This window comes from Pongo abelii, chromosome Y, assembly GCF_028885655.2.
Source record: "Pongo abelii isolate AG06213 chromosome Y, NHGRI_mPonAbe1-v2.0_pri, whole genome shotgun sequence".
NCBI classification, from domain to species: domain Eukaryota; kingdom Metazoa; phylum Chordata; class Mammalia; order Primates; family Hominidae; genus Pongo; species Pongo abelii.
The window spans coordinates 14,978,619-14,995,259 of record NC_072009.2 but is presented as its reverse complement, the minus strand read 5'-3'; the positions used below and the strand labels follow the sequence as shown (position 1 = coordinate 14,995,259).

The window sequence follows — 16,641 nt, the reverse complement described above, 5'->3', positions numbered from 1 at the left end:
AAACATGATAGTGTTTAGGAGGAAATACTCACACAATGGAATACCCTGAGGGTCATTTTCCATGAACTGGGAAATGTTGAGTTTGGAAGACATTGAGCCAGACCAAGGAAACCCTAGGCCAACGAGGAACATGGAAGTCAGGAAAAGAAGAGGCAAGTGTGGAAGCTACATCCCACCCAGTATCAATCCATCCCACTCACATTTGGCTCCATGTTTGAAAGCCCTCAAATTGAGAGTTTGCCAGGATGGCCCCAGTTTGCACTCCAAATGTTCCCTGCATGTTAGAGTACTCCCACATGAAAATGGGGCCATGGTGTGGACTGCTTGTCATATTAAGGGAATACAAGGATGCAGTTGGAAATAACTTCTTTGTCATTTGTCTTCACCTTTTTTCAGGTGAGGGCGCGGGACCCCATCCACCCGTCACCAGACTGTATCATTACCCCTATCTGACCTCACTGCTGCTCACACTCTCTGACCCAAAGTGAAACCTCAAGATGATGGATTAGTGCCTCTGTACAAGGTGAAGCACCTGTTCAGCTGGGAACTGAATTCGAGGTAAATTCAAGGGGCCCTGTGGACAGTACTAGTGTCTATCACTGGGTTGGCTGCAGGATTAAAAAACACTGGGAGATGTCTGTTCTTGAATGTGGTGTGCTCCTCTTCTTTCTAGAAGAGTGACTGTTTTTCCAGGGAAAGGTGATTTCGATCTCTGCCAGCCTCCCAATTCACAACAGATTCATTATCCACAGAAAAATAGAGAACATTGAACCCTGCAGCCAAAGCAGAGTGACACCGACAGGCCACCACAATGTTGGGAGACTTGAAAAATGAAGTGCTACAGTGCATTAGCCAGATTTTTTTAAGCAGACCCCACATACAGGCACACACACACACAAAAACAAACACCCAAAGCCACACACACACACATGCAGACATCTAGCACTCCCAACACTCCCACAGCAAAACCCAGCCCTGCAATTTCTGGGTTGTGTGGTTCTGCAGGAAGCCCCACCTGGGAGAGAGCAACCATGGGGAAAACAGGCTCTACCTAGAAATCACAGTAGGGCAAGTTTCCAAAAGACTCACCCCTACAATGTCTAGGCAGGCCTAAGGCATTCTGCAGATCTTTTTGGATCCTTAGGGATTTCAAGGCTTATTCCTGGCTCTGATTGACGTTTTTTTCAGTCTGGCTCACCTCTGCCCTCTCCTGGGATCATGGGACTATGCCATGAATCCCACAGAGATGACAGGCGAAAGTCCAATGCCAACACCCCTCCATGAAATTCTCCTTTTCCGCCAAGCCATAGGGACTTGTGACTAGTCAATGGTGGCATTGATTGTGATGTTAGCCATAGTTCACATCTCATGCCTGGTGCCCTGATACTAGCACGTATCCCTTCATGAGGCAGTTGGCTGTGCCAGGCTCTAGGAGATGTCAGCCTGCCTAAACAGAGGAAAATGTTACGGGCAGAGACGACCTGGTGTCAGAAATAATGCTGCCTGTGATAATTCACTGTGGGACTCTAAAATTTTGAGCTTAGGGCACCTTTGGGCCATCTCTTGGTCATTCCCTCTGGAGGAGGAGACATTTTGATACTGTGAGGTGGTAGCTGGAAAGTGCCCTTCTGATTCCATTCCTAAAAGAGGTTGTGTGCAGGAATTGGGTCCCATGGGTATTGAAATATAGTCTGGTGAGTTGTTGAGAGGTCTTTGCATGATGGACTCATACCTGAGACCCCAGAGGCAGATGACAGTGATAGATAGCCAGGGCCTTGGCCTCACTGCCTCCCTTCATTTTGGGCCTCACAAGGGCTCTCTGGAAAAGGTAGGAACCACGACAAAGGCAAATCCAGTGTGAAGCAGTGTTCTCACACCTCAAACTGGCCTTTCATGGGTGCAGATGACGTTGGGACAGTGTCTCAAAGGTTGTCTGTGGTGATCGTAAGCCTGAAAAGAATGTCTATTAGCACTGTTGAAGATAACTGTGGACCCCCCATGAAATGAAAGAAAAATCAAGACTCCCCTGATTGAATGAGGTTACTTGCACTGGAGTCCAGGCAATGTCCAAATATTCCTGTCAGAGAACCCGAAGCCTCCTACAAAGTGAAAACCACCTGAGCCTCCACAATGAGAAAACAACCCACAACCTGGAGTGTAGCCAGCCTTCCTGAAGTTTCTATTTTTCGTGAAACCCCTGGCAACCAATAGATCTTTGGCAACAGGCAGTCCCATCCAGCTATAGCATAGTGAAAGAACCCCTCCACAATGAGAAAGGATGGGCAGATCCAATAAAACAGATCCTAGATTACCAGAAAAAGCCACACACGGCTGCCTCCTTCTCATCCTACAGGAATCATGCTGCTTTCCGATAGAAGTGGGAGAAACAGAGTTTCCTTGTTGGCCACTGGAATGGGAATTTATTGTTTTAAAAGTATCACAGCTGCCCAGACATTAAACTGAGAGAGTGCTTAGAAGGAAATAATCACACAATGGATTCCCATGAAGATATCGTCCTTGTGAAGTGTAAATGCTTATTGTGGAAGACTTAGATCCAGACCCAGAAAACCTTAAGTCGATGAGAAACATGGAAGTGGGAATACAAAGATGAAAGTGTGGAGGCCACATACCACCAGCATCAATCCCTCCCAATCCCATTTGGCTCCAGGTATGAAAGCCCTCATACGTGGAGTTAGCCAGCCTGGCCCCAGTTTGTACTCCAAATGTCCCCTGCATGTTGGAGTACTCCCATGTGAACACAGGGCCATGGTATGGGCTGCTTGTGCAACTAAGAGAATGCTGGGATGCAGTTGGAAGCAACTTCTGTGTAACTTGTCTTCAACTTTTTTTTTTTTTTTTTTTGCAGGTGAAAGTGCAGCATGGCATCCACCCCTCACCAGAGTGTATCCCCACCCCTGTCTGACCTTATTGCTGTTCAAAGTCTCTATCCCAGACTGAAATCCCAAGACAATGGAGAAGTTCCCCCTGATGATGTGAAGCACCTACTCCTCTGGGAACCAAATACGAGGTAAATTTAATAGGCTTGGCAGAGAGGAATGATAGTGTCTCTGGGTTGGCTGAAAGACAATTAAACACTGGTATATTTCTGTTCTTGGGTGTAGTGTTCTTCTGTTCCTTCTACAAGGGTGGCTTTTTTGACAAAGGGAGGTGATTTGGACAGCGGTGTTTCTCAGCCAGCCTGCCAATGCACTGCAGATTCATGATCCTCAGAAAAATAAAGAACACGGATCCCAGCAGCCCAAGCAGATCCACACATACAGGCCACTAAAATGTTTGGAGACTCAAAAAAAAAAAAAAGAAAGAAAGAAAAATGAATCACTGCAGTGCATTAGCCACATTCCTTTAGGCAGACTCCACTTACAGGCACACACACACTCAATCACACATACACACTACCACATACACGCAGATTTCCAACACTGACAACACTCTCACAAAAACACATAGCCCGGCAGCTTTTAGGCTTCTTGGTTCTGCAGGAAGCCCTGCCTTTGAAAGAGCAATCCCGGGGAACAGAGGCGGCCTGTACCTAGAAATTACAGTACGGTAAGTTTTAAAAAGACTCACCTCGACAAAGTCTGGGAGGCTTGAGGAATCCTGCAGATTCTTTTGGATCCGTACAGATTTTGTGGCTTATTCTTGGGGCTGTGCTTGACTTTTCTTCAGGCTGGCTCACCTCTTCCCTCTCCTAGGCTCATGCAACTATCGCGGGAATCCCACAGAGAAGATACGCGAGAGTCCACCGCTGAGTCACCTCCACAGAGTTCTTCTCCACAAAGCCACAGGGACTTATCCCTAGGCAATGGTGTCCTTCATTGTGATGCTAGCTGGAGCCCATAGCTCAGTCCTTGTGCCTAAGAGTACACAGGCTTGCGCGACGAGCTGTCAGACCTGTCAGCCAGCCTAAACAAAAAAAAAAGAAAAAAAAGGTACAGGAAGAGCCGGCATGGTATTGAAAAAATGCTGCCTACATTAACTCAATGCAGGACCGTAAAAGTCTCAACTGTAGTTCCTCTACGAGTTGTTCCTGTGGCCGGGTCCCACTGGAGAAGGAGGTGATTCGAGACTACGAGGTGGTCTTTGGAAAGTGTTACTCTGACTTCATTCCTGAAAGATGCTGTGTGCAAGAATCGGGTCAAATGGAGATTAGAATATAGTCTGGTGAGTTGTTGAGGGCTCTTTGGGTGGCGGAATCATACCTGAGAGACCAGAAGTGGGTGTCAGCAAAAGATGGCTAGGCTCTTGACCTCACTGCCTCCCTTCATGCTGGGTCTTGCAGCAGCTCTCTGGGAAAGGAAGGAACCACGAAAAAAGCAAGTCCACGGTAGAACAGTGTTCTCTGACCTCGAACTGAACCCTAATGGATTCAGATAAGGTTAAGACAGTGTCTCAGAGCCCGTCTGTGATGTTTGCAAGCCTAAAAAGGGTTTCCATTAGTGCTGTTGAGGGGCGCTGTGGACCCAAGATGAAAGCAAAGAAAAATCAAGGCCCACCTGAGAGAACCACCTGACTTGTGCTGGAGTCCAAGCAACATTCAAAGATTTCTGTCACAGGACCCTAAAGCCTCCTGCAAATTGCAAACAGCATCAGCTGCAACAATGAGATCGTGACTCACAAGCTGGAGCTCAGCCAGCCTACCTAAATTTCCTTTTGCTTTTGAAATCCCTGACAGCCAAAAGATTTGTGGTGAGCAGCACTCCCACCCAGAAACAGCCCAGTGAAAGATCCCCTCCACAATGAGAAAGGACATATAGATGAAATGAAATAGAGTCTAGATTTCCAGACAAAAGACAGAAATGGCTGCCTGCTTCCATCCTAGAGAAACTGTGTAGCCCTCAGATAGAAGTGGGAGAACAAGAGTTTCCTTGTTGGTGGCTGCAATGGGAATTTACAGTTCTAAAAGTATCACAACTGTCTAGTCATTGAAATGTGATAGTGTTTAAAAGAAAACATTCACTCAGTGGATTCCCATGACGGTCATCCTCCATGAACTGGGAAACATTTAGTTTGGAAGACATTGAGCCAGACCAAGGAAACCCTATGCTGACAAGGAACATGGAGGTCAAGAAAACAAGAGGCAAGTGTGGAGGTCACATCCCACCCACCATCTATCCTTTGCCGTCCCATTATGCTTCAGATATAAAAGCCCTCAAATCGGGAGTTTGTGAGGATGGCCCCAGTTTGCACTCCAAATATTCCCTGAATGTTGGAGTACTCCTACCTGAACAACAGGGATGGTGTGGACTGCTTGTGCAACTAAGAGAATTTGGGGATGCAGTTGGAAACACCTTCTGTGTCATCTGTTTTCAACTTTTTTGCAGGCTAAGGTGTGGGACCCCACACACCCCTCAGCAGATTGTATCCTTACCCCTATCTGTCCTTATTGCTGCTCACACTCTCTGTTCCAGAAAAAAAAATCCCAAAACAATGGAGGAGTTGCCCCTCATGACATGTAGAACCTGCTCTCCTGGGAACCAAATTCTAGGTAAATTCAAAGGGTCTGTGAACAGCACTGCTATTGTCTCTCCCTGGGGTGACCACAGAACAAAGAAAAACATTGTGATGTCTGTTCTTAGGTGTGGTTTCCTCCTATTCTTTCCTGAAGAGTGACACTTTTGCAGGAGGAGGGGACTTGGACCCTGGCAGGTCACAGCCAGCCTCTCATTTAACTGTGGATTCATGATCCACAGAAAAATAAAGAACACACATCCCAAGTAAAGCAGCAGAGACAGGCCACCAAAATTTTTGGAGACTCAAAAAAAATGCTACAGTGCAATAGCCACATTCCTTTAAGCAGACTCCACTTAACAGACACACACATGCACGCACACACAAACACACAATGCCACACACACATGCAAATTTACAACATTTGCAACACTCCCACAGAAACATACAGCCTGGCATCTCCTGAAGCTGCGCGGTTCTGCAGGAAACCCCACATGGCATAGAGCAACAATGCACAACACAAGGGGGGCTGTAACTAGAAATCACAGTGGGGCAAGTTTCAAAAACACACCCCTACAATGTCTAGGCAGGCCTGAGGAATCCACTTCTGCCCTCTCCTAGGATCGTGGGACTATGTCGTGGATCCCACAGAGAATAAAAGCAGAGTCCACTGCAGATGCACCCCCATGAAGGTCTCCTTTTTCCACCAAGCCTCAGGGCCTTTTTGCTAGGCAATGATAACATTCATTGTGATGCTCAAAAGAGCTCACAATCAGGCCTGGTGCCCTGAGACTAGTGCAAGCACATTCATGAGTTAGGTTCACACAGCTGGCTGTGAGAGCTGTTAGCCTGCCTAACCAAGGAAAATGGTACATGCAGAACCTGCCTGGTATCAGAAAAAAAGCAGCCTGTGAAAACCCATTGCTGGACCCAAAAAAGTCTCCATCTCTGGGCCCCTTCATCCATCTCTGGGATCGGGTCCCACTGGAGGAGAAGGCATTTTGAGATTGTGAGGTGGTCTCTGGAAACTGCTATTCTGACTCCATTCCTGAAAGAGGATGTGTGCCAGAATCAGGTCCCATGGAAATTGGCTTATAGTCTGGCACACTTTTGAGGGGTTTTTGGGTGATAGAATCAGACTTTGTTGAGGGTTTTTTGGGTAAAAAAATCATACTTGAAACCCCAGAAGCAGAACTTTACCTATTCTTACACCACAGACTGGCCTCTCATGGGTGCAGATGACGTTGAGACAGTGTCTCAGATGTCATCTGTGGTAATGGCAAGGGTGAATAGTATGTGCGGTAGTACTGTTGGGGGACACTGTGGATCCACCATGAAAGCAAAGAAAAATCTAGGCTCGCATGAGAGAACGAGCTGCCTTGTGCTGGAGTACAAGCAATGTTCAATGATTCCTATCTGAGGACCCAAAAGCCTCCTACAAACGGCAAACAACCTCAGCCCCCAGAAAGAGACAACAACCACAATGTGGAGGCTGTCCAGCCTACACAAAGTCCATTTTGCTCTCTAATATCCCTGGCAGCTAATTAAACTGTAGAGAGAGGGAGTCCCATCCAGGAACAACCAAAAGAAAGAGCCTCCCCACAATGAGACGGCTGTGCAGATGAAATAAAACAGAGACTAGATTACCAGGAAAAAGCTAAGCGTGTTTGCCTGCTTCTTATCCTTCAGAAATCACGCAGCTTTCTGATACAAGTGGGAGAAGAAGAGTTTCTTTGTTGGTGGCTGTAACACAAATTTACGGTTTTAAAAATATTAAAGTTGCACAGTCATTAAAATGTGACAGTGTTTAGAAACAAACACTCACGCAATGGATTCCAATGAGGGTCATTCTTCATGAACTGGGAAATGTTTAGTGTAGAAGTTGTTGACCCAGACACAGAAAACCCTAGGCCGATGAGGAACACAGAAGTTAGGAAACGAAGAAGCAAGTGTGGAGGCCACATGCCACCCAGCATCAATACATTGCACTCCCATTTGGCTCCTTGTATGAAAGACCTCAAGTCAAGAGTTTGCCAGGATGGTCCCAATTGGCACTCCCAATGTTCCTTGAATGTTGCAGAACTCCCACCTGAACATTGGGCCATGGTGTGGACTGTTTGTGCAATTAATTAAATGTGAGTACAGAGGTAGAAGCACTTCCTGCATCAATTGTCTTCATTTTTATTGCAGGGGAAGTTGTGGGACCCCTTCCACCCCTCATCTAATTGTATCCTCACTCCGATCTCACCTTATTCCTTCTCATAATCAATGTCCCAGGATGAAAACCCAAGACAATGGAGAAGCACCCCTTCATGATTTGAAGCACCTGCATGGCTGGAAACCGAATTCATGGTAAATTCAAGGGCACCTGCAGACAGGACTGCTAGTGCCTCTCCCTGGGTTGGACACAGGGCAATGAAACAGTGGCAGATGTCCATTTGTCTACTTTTTGTGGTGTGTGCTTTTCTTCTTTCTAGAAGAGTGGATTCTTTTTTCAGGGAGAGGTGATTTGGATGCCAGTGGATCTCTGCCTGCCTCCCAATTCACTGTGGATTCATGATACACAGAAAATTTAAAAACATGGAGCCCCGCAAGCCAAGCAGAGCCACGTATAAAGGCCAAACAGAAGGTTTGGAGGCACAGAAAATGAAGCAGTGAAGTGTGATAGCCACATTTCTTTAAGCAGACTGCACATCCAAGCACAAACACAACAGAGACACACAATCACATGATGCCACACACATATGCAGACTTCCAACACTCACAACACTCCCACAGAAACACACAGTCTGGCAGCCTCTGAGTCTGTGTGGTTCTGCAGGAAGCCACACTTGGCATAGAGCAACCCTGGGGAAAACAGGTGAGCTGTAACTAGACATCAGAGTGGGGCAAGTTTCAAAAAGACTCACACCTACAATGTCTAGGCAGGCCTGAGGTATCCTGCAGATCCTTTTGGACTCCTAAAGATTTTGCAGTTTATTCCTGGGACTGTGCTTATGTTTCCTCACACTGGCTCTCATCTGAAATCTCCTAGGATCATGGGACTATCCCACAGATTCCGCAGAGAAGACAGGTGACAATCCACAATGGGCAAACCTCGATGGAGGTCTCTGTCTCTGCCAGGAGGCAGGGACTTGTGGCTAGACAATGGTGATATTCTTTGTGATGCTAGCCAGAGCTCACAATCTGACCTGGAGACTAGTGCATGTGGATTCACAAAGCAGGCTCGGGCGCCCAGCTCTCAGAGCTGTCAGTCTGGCTAAGCAGAGAAAAATGGTAGAGGCAGAGCCATCCTACTATCAGAAAAAATGCTGCCTGTGAAAACCCACTGTGGGACTCCAAAAGTCTCAACCTCAGGGACCCTTCAGGCAGCCTCTGTTGTCATATCCCACTGGAGGAGGATGCATTTCAAGACTATGAGGTTGTCGCTGGAATCCACTCTTCCAGCTTCCTTCCCATAGGAGGCTGTGTGCCAGAATCGAATAGGATGGGGATTGGAATATATTCTGGTGTATTGTTGAGGGGTGTTTTGGTGATAGAATCATACCTTAGACCCCAGAGGCAGGTGTCAGTTAAAGATGGCCAGGCTTTTGACCTCACTGTCTCCCTTCATCCTGGGCCTTGCAGGGATTCTTTGGGAAAGGAAGGAATCATGAAAAAGCCAAGTCTAATGTAAAGCAGTACTTTGGACTGGCCTCTCATGGGTGCAGATAAAAATTGAGACCATGTCTCAGAGGTTGCCTGTGGCAATGGCAAGCCTGACAAGAGTGTCGAGTGGTGCTGTAGAGGGGCACTGTGGATTCAACATGAAAGCAAAGAAAACTTAATGTTCACCAGAGAGAATGGGCTGCCTTGTGCTGGAGCCCAAGAAATGTTCAATATTTCCTGTCAGAGGACCCAAAAGCCTGCTGCAAAGTGCAAACAACCTCAGTCACCACAATGAGAAAATGACCCAAAACCTATAATGCAGCCAGCCTACCCGAAGACCTTTTTGCTTTATGAAATCCCAGGCAGCCAAATAATTTGTGGTGAAAAGCAGTCCAATCCAGCAGCAATAATAATATATTCACCAAAAATAAATCACTTCCACAATCAGAAGGCAGTGCAGATGAGATGAAACAAAGGCTACATTACTGGGCAACAGCCAGGCATGGCGGCCTGACTTTCATTCTTCAGGAATCATGCAGCCCTCCAATAGAAGAGGGAGAACAAGAGTTTTCTTGTTGACAGCTGTGATGGGAATTTATTGTTTTAAAAGTATCTAAGAAGCCCAGTCATTAAAACATGACTGTTTAGAAGGAAACACTCATGCAATGGATTCCCATGAGGGTCATTCTCTGTGAACTGGGAAATGTTTAGTGTGGAAGTCACTGAGCCAGTCACAGTAAACCCTTGGCCAATGATGAACATGGAAGTCGGGAGAAGAAGAGGCAAGTCTTGGGGTCACATCGCACACAGCATCAATGCACTCCACCCCCATTTGGCTGAGATATGAAAGCCCTCATAAGACGAGTTTGCCAGAATGGCCCCAATTTGTATACCAAGTGTCCCTTGAAGGTTGGAGTAATTCCACCTGAAACCAGGACATGGTGTGGACAGCTGATGCAATTAAGGGAATGTGGGGATGTTTTGGAAGTGCCATCTGTGTCACCTGTGTTCTTTTTTTTTTTTCTTTGCAGGTGAAATTGTGGGACTCCATCCATCCCTCAGCAGATTATATACTCACCCCTATCTGACCTTATTGCTGCTCACATTCTATTTCACAGGATGAAATCCCAAGACAATGGAAGTGTGTCCCTTCATGACATGAAGCATCTGATCAAATTCGAGGTAAATTCAAGGGGCCCTGAAGACAGGACAACTAGTGTCTCTCCCAGAGTTGGCTGCAGGATGAGAAAACACTGGGATGTTTGTTTGTGTGTGTGTGGTGTGCTCCTCTTCTTTCTAGAGAGGGCCTTTTTTTCAAGGGGAAGTAATTTGGATGCCGGGGGGTCTCAGGCCTCCTCCCAGTTCACCATGGATTCATGATCAACAGAAAAATAGAGAACATGGGGCCCTGCAGCTCCAGCAGAGCCACACAGACAGGCCAACAAAAGATAGGAGTCTCTGAAAGAGAGCAACTTTGGGGAACACAGGTAGGCTGTATCTAGAAATCGCAGTGGGGTAGGTTTCCTTTTTTTTATTATACTTTAAATTTTAGGGTACATGTGCACAATGTGCAGGTTTGTTACATATGTATACATGTGCCATATTGGTGTGCTGCACCCATCAACTCGTCATTTAGCATTAGGTATATCTCCCAATGTTATCCCTCCCCACTCCCCACACCCCACAACAGTCCATGGTGTGTAATGTTCCTCTTCCTGTGTCCATGTGTTCTCATTGTTCAATTCCTACCTACCAGTGAGAACATACAGTGTTTGGTTTTTTGTCCTTGTGATAGTTTGCTGAGAATAATGGTTTCCATCTTCATCCATGTCCCTACAAAGACATGAACTCATCCTTTTTTATGGCTGCATAGTATTCCATGGTGTATATGGGCCACATTTTCTTAATCCAGTCTATCATTGTTGGACACTTGGGTTGGTTCCAAGTCTTTGCTATTGTGAATAGTACCACAATAAACATATGTGTGCATGTGTCTTTATAGCAGCATGATTTATAATCCTTTGGGTATATACCCAGTAATGGGATGGCTGGGTCAAATGGTATTTCTAGTTCTAGATCCCTAAGGAACTGCCACACCGACTTCCACAATGGTTGAACTAGTTTACAGTCCCACCAACAGTGTAAGTGTTCTTCTTTCTCCACATCCTCCCAGCACCTGCTGTTTCCTGACTTTTTAATGATCGCCATTCTAACTGGTGTGAGATGGTATCTCATTGTGGTTTTGATTTGCATTTCTCTGATGGCCAGTGATGATGAGCATTTTTTCATGTGTTTCTTGGCTGCATAAACATCTTCTTTTTAGAAGTGTCTGTTTGTGTCCTTTACCCACTTGTTGATGGGGTTGTTTGTTTTTTTCTTGTAAATTTATTTGGGTTCATTGTAGATTCTACAATGTAAAATTGTAGAGTTCATTGTAGATATTAACCCTTTGTCAGATGAGTAGGTTGCAAAAATTTTCTCCCATTTTGTAGGTTGCCTGTTCATGCTGATGGTGGCTTCTTTTGCTGTGCAGAAGCTCTTTAGTTTAATTAGATTCCCTTTGTCAATTTTGGCTTTTGTTGCCATTGCTTTTGGTGTTTTAGACATGAAGTCCTTGCCCATGCCTATGTCCTGAATAGTATTGCCTAGGTTTTCTTCTAGGCTTTTTATGGTTTTAGGTCTAACATGTAAGTCTTTAATCCATCTTGAATTAATTTTTGTAGAAGGTGTAAGGAAGGGATCCAGTTTCAGCTTTCTACATATGGCTAGCCAGTTTTCCCAGCACCATTTATTAAATAGGGAATTCTTTCCCCATTGCTTGTTTCTGTCAGTTTTGTCAAAGATCAGATAGTTGTAGATGTGTGGCATCATTTCTGGGGGCTCTGTTCTGTTCCATTGGTGTATATCTCTGTTTTGGTACCAGTATCATGCTGTTTTGGTTACTGTAGTCTTGTAGTATAATTTGAAGTCAGATACCGTGATGCCTCCAGCTTTGTTTTTTTTTTTTTTGGCTTAGTATTGACTTGGCAATGCAGGCCCTTGTTTTGTTCCATATGAACTTTAAAGTAGTTTTTTCCAATTCTGTGAGGAAAGTCATTGGTAGCTTGATGGGGATGGCATTGAATCTGTAAATTACCTTGGACATTATGGCCATTTTCATGATATTGATTATTCCTACCCATGAGCATGGAATGTTCTTCCATTTGTTTGTATCCTCTTTTATTTCATTGAGCAGTGGTTTGTAGTTCTCCTTGAAGATGTCCTTCACATCCCTTGTAAGTTGGATTCCTAGGTATTTTATTTTTTTGAAGCAATTGTGAATGGGAGTTCACTCATGATTTGGCTCTCTGTTTGTCTGTTATTCGTGTATAAGAATGCTTGTGATTTTTGCACATTGATTTTGTATCCTGAGACTTTGCTGAACTTGCTGATCAGCTTAAGGAGATTTTGGCCTGGGATGATGGGGCTTTCTAGATATAGAATCATGTCATCTGCAAATAGCGACAATTTGACTTCCTCTTTTCCTAATTGAGTGTCCTTTATTTCATTCTCCTGCCTGACTGCCCTGGCCAGAACTCCCAACACTATGTTGAATAGGAGTGATGAGAGAAGGCATCCCTGTCTTGTGCCAGTTTTCAAAGGGAATGCTTCCAGTTTTTGCCCATTCAGTGTGATACTGGCTGTGGGTTTGTCATAGATAGCTCTTATTATTTGGAGATACGTCCCATCCATACCTAATTTATTGAGAGTTTTTAGCATGAAGGTTGTTGAATTTTGTCAAAGGCCTTTTCTGCATCTATTGAGATAATCATGTGGTTTTCATCTTTGGTTCTGTTTATGTGCTGGATTATGTTTATAGATTTGCATATGTTGAACCAGCCTTGCATCCCAGGGATGAAGCCTCTCTGATCATGGTGGATAAGCTTTTTGATGTGCTGCTGGATTCAGTTTCCCAGTATTTTATTGAGGATTTTTCATCAATGTTCATCAAGGATATTGGACAAAAATTCTCTTTTTTTTGTTGTGTCTCTGCCAGGCTTGGGTATCAGGATGATGCTGGCCTCAGAAAATGAATTAGGGAGGATTCCCTCTTTTTCTATTGATTGGAATAGTTTCAGAAGGAATGGTACCAGCTCCTCCTTGTAACTCTGGTAGGATTCAGCTGTGAATCCATCTGGTCCTGGATGTCTTTTGGTTGGTAAGCTATTAATTATTGCCTCAATTTCAGAGCCTATTATTGGTCTATTCAGAGATTCAACTTCTTCCTGGTTTAGTCTTGGGAGGGTGTATGTGTCAAGGAATTTATCCATTTCTTCTAGATTTTCTAGTTTATTTTTGTAGAGGTGTTTATGGTATTCTTTGATGGTAGTTTGTATTTCTGTGGGATCCATGGTGATATCCCCTTTGTCATTTTTTATTGCATCTATTTGATTCTTCTCTCTTTTCTTCTTTATTAGTCTTGCTAGTGGTCTATCAATTTTGTTGATCTTTTCAAAAAACCAGCTCCTGAATTCAAAGCAGTGTGTAGATGGAAATTTATAGCACTAAATGCCTACAAGAGAAAGCAGGAAAGATCTAAAATTGACACCCTAACATCACAATTAAAAGAACTAGAGAAGCAAGAGCAAACACATTCAAAAGCTAGCAGAAGGCAAGAAATAACTAAGATCAGAGCAGAACTGAAGGAAATAGAGATGCAAAAACCCTTCAAAAAACAGTGAGGTAGGTTTCAAAAGACTCACCCCTACAACATCTAGGCATGCCTGAGGCATCCTGAAGATCCTTTTACATCCCTGTGGATTTTGTGGTTTATTTCTGAAGCTCTGCTTGATGTTTCTTCAGGCTTGTTCATGTCTGCCCCCTTCTAGGTTCATGGGACTATCTCAAGGACCCACACCTCCATGGTAGTCCCCTTTTCTGCCAAGATGCCTAGACTTAGGCAACTGTGGCATTCATTGTGATGCTAGCCAGAGCTCAAAGCTAAGGCCTTGTGCCCTGAGACTAGTGAATATGCATTTGCGAGGATGGTTCATGCACACAGCTGTAAGACCTGTCAGCCTAGGCAGAGGAAAATGGTACAAGTAGAGCCAGCTTCATAATGAGAAAAAGGCTCTCTGAGATAACACACTGTGGTACTCTAAATGTCTCGAACTTAGGGCCACTTCTTGTCATCTCTGCGGTTGGGTCCCACTGGAGTATGAAGTGTTCCGGGACTGTGAAGTGGTGGCTGGAAACTGCTCTTCTGACTTCATTTCCAAAAGAGGCTGTGTGCAATAATCTGGTCCCAAGGAGATTGGAATATAGTATGGTGAGTTTCCTTGTTGGTGGCAGTAATGGCAATTTACGATTTTAAAAGTATCAAAGCTGCCCAGTCATTAAAATATAACAGTGTTTAGAAGGAAACACTCACGCAGTGGATTCCTATGAGGGTCATTCTCCATGCAGGGGGAAACCTTTAGTGTGCAAGTGATTAAACCAGACTCAGGAAACTGTAGGCTGACAAGGAACATGGAAGTCAGGAAAAGAAGAGACAAGTGTGGAGGCCACATCCCATTCAACAACAAACCTTTCCACTGCCATTTGACTCTGGGTATGAAAACCCTCAAATTGGGAGTTTGCCGGAACAGCCCCAATTTGCACTCCAACTTTTCCTGACACATTGGGGGGATCCACCTGAACACCAGGTCATTGTACAGACTGCTTGTGCAATTAAAAGAATGTGGTGATGGTGTTGGAAACACCTTCTGTGTCATGTCATTTTTTTTGCAGGTGAAGTTGCGGAACCCCATTTACTCCTCATCAGATTGTATCTTCACTCCTATCTGACTTTATTGCTACTCACACTCTGTGTCCCAGAAGGAAATCCCAAAATGATGGAGGAATGTTTCCTCATGATGTGAAGCACCTCCTGGGCTGGGAACCGATTTCGAGGTACTTTGAAGGAGACCTGCAGACAGGACTGCTAGTGTCTGTCTGTGGGTTGGCCACAGGAAAATAAAACACTGGGAGATGTCTCTTTTTTGGTGTGGTGTGCCCTCTTCTTTCTAGAAGAGTCAATTTTCTTGCAGGGTGAGGTGACTTGGATGCCTGTGGGTATCAGCCAACCTTCCAATTCACTGTGGATTAATAATCCAGAGAACATGGAACTCCAGAGCCCAAGCAGAGCCACACAGAGAGGCCACCAAAAGGTTTTGAGACCCAAAAAATAAGTGCTGAAATTCATTAGCCATCCTCCTTTAAGCAGACTCCACTTACAGGCACACACACATATGCACGCATGCACGCACACACACACACACACACCAAGCCCCAAACACATGAAGACATCCAACACTTGCAAAACACTCCCACAGAAACACAGCCTGGCAGCTTCTGATGCTGCCTGGTTCTGCAGAAAGCCCCCACTGAGAGAGAGCAAACCTGGGGAACACAGTTAGGCTGTACCTAGAAATCACAGTGGGGCAAGTTTCAAAAAGATTGACCCTACAACCTCTAGGCCAGCATGCAGCATCATGCAGATTTTTTGTATGCATAGGGATTTCTTGGTTTATTTCTGGGGCTCTTCTTGACATTTCTTCAGGCTGGCTCACATCTGCCCTCTCCTAGCATCATGGGACTATTCCTTGGATCCCACAGAGAAGAGAGGGGAAAGTCCACCACCAAAGCATCTCCACCGAGGTCTCCTTTTCTGCCAAGCTGCAGGTAGTTGTCACTAGGCAAAGGTGGCATTCACTGTGACTCTAGCCAGAGACCACAGCTCAGGCCTGGTGCCCTGAGACAAGCACATGCACATTCATGAAGTCGGCTCTGGCACCCAGCTGTCAAAGCTGTCAGACTGCCTAAGCAGAAGAAAATGGTACAGGCAGAGAATGTTTGGTGTCAGAAAAAAGGCTACCTATGATAAGGTACTGTGGGATCCTAAAAGTCTCCACCTGAGGGCCCCCTTCAGGGTGAGGCATTTCGAGACTCTGAGGTGGTTACTGAAAACTACTCTTCTGACCCCATTTTTGAAAGAGGCTGCCTGCAAGAATCAGGTCCCATGGGGATTGGAATATAGTCTGGTGTGTTTTTGAGGGGTCTTTAGTTGACAGAATCAAACCTGAGACATCAGAGGTGGGTGTCAGTGAAAGATGACTGGGTCCTTAACCTCACTGCCTCCCTTTACCCTGGGCCTCACTGCCACTTTCTGGGAAAGCCAGGAACACCAACAAAGGAAAGTCCAAGTTGGAGCAGCATTCTCACACCTCGAAAGGCCTATCATGCATGCAGATGATGCTGAGACAATGTCTCAGATGCCCGCTGTGGTGATTGCCAGCCTGAAAAAAGTATCCAGTACTGCTGTTAAGGGACACAGTGGACCACATATGAAAGGAATGAAAAATCAAGGCTCTCCTGAGAGAACGAGCTGATTTGTGCTGGAGTCCTAGCAATGTTGCAAGATTCCCATCAGAGGACCCAAAATCCTCCTGTAAAATTCAGACAACCTCAGCCCCCACATACGGACCATGACCCATAACCTGGAGC

General features: G+C 45.2%; 1 long non-coding RNA gene and 1 pseudogene across 1 annotated transcript; both read left to right on the top strand.

The window, feature by feature from the left end:
• LOC129053127 (RNA-binding motif protein, Y chromosome, family 1 member F/J-like) overlaps window positions 1-16,641 on the top strand; it is a 366,013-nt pseudogene that overhangs the window by 238,572 nt on the left and 110,800 nt on the right.
• LOC129053411 (uncharacterized) lies at window positions 397-4,989 on the top strand. The gene is made up of 3 exons (XR_008518283.1): window positions 397-558; window positions 2,867-3,028; window positions 3,714-4,989. It is a non-coding gene; the product is annotated as an uncharacterized LOC129053411 (long non-coding RNA).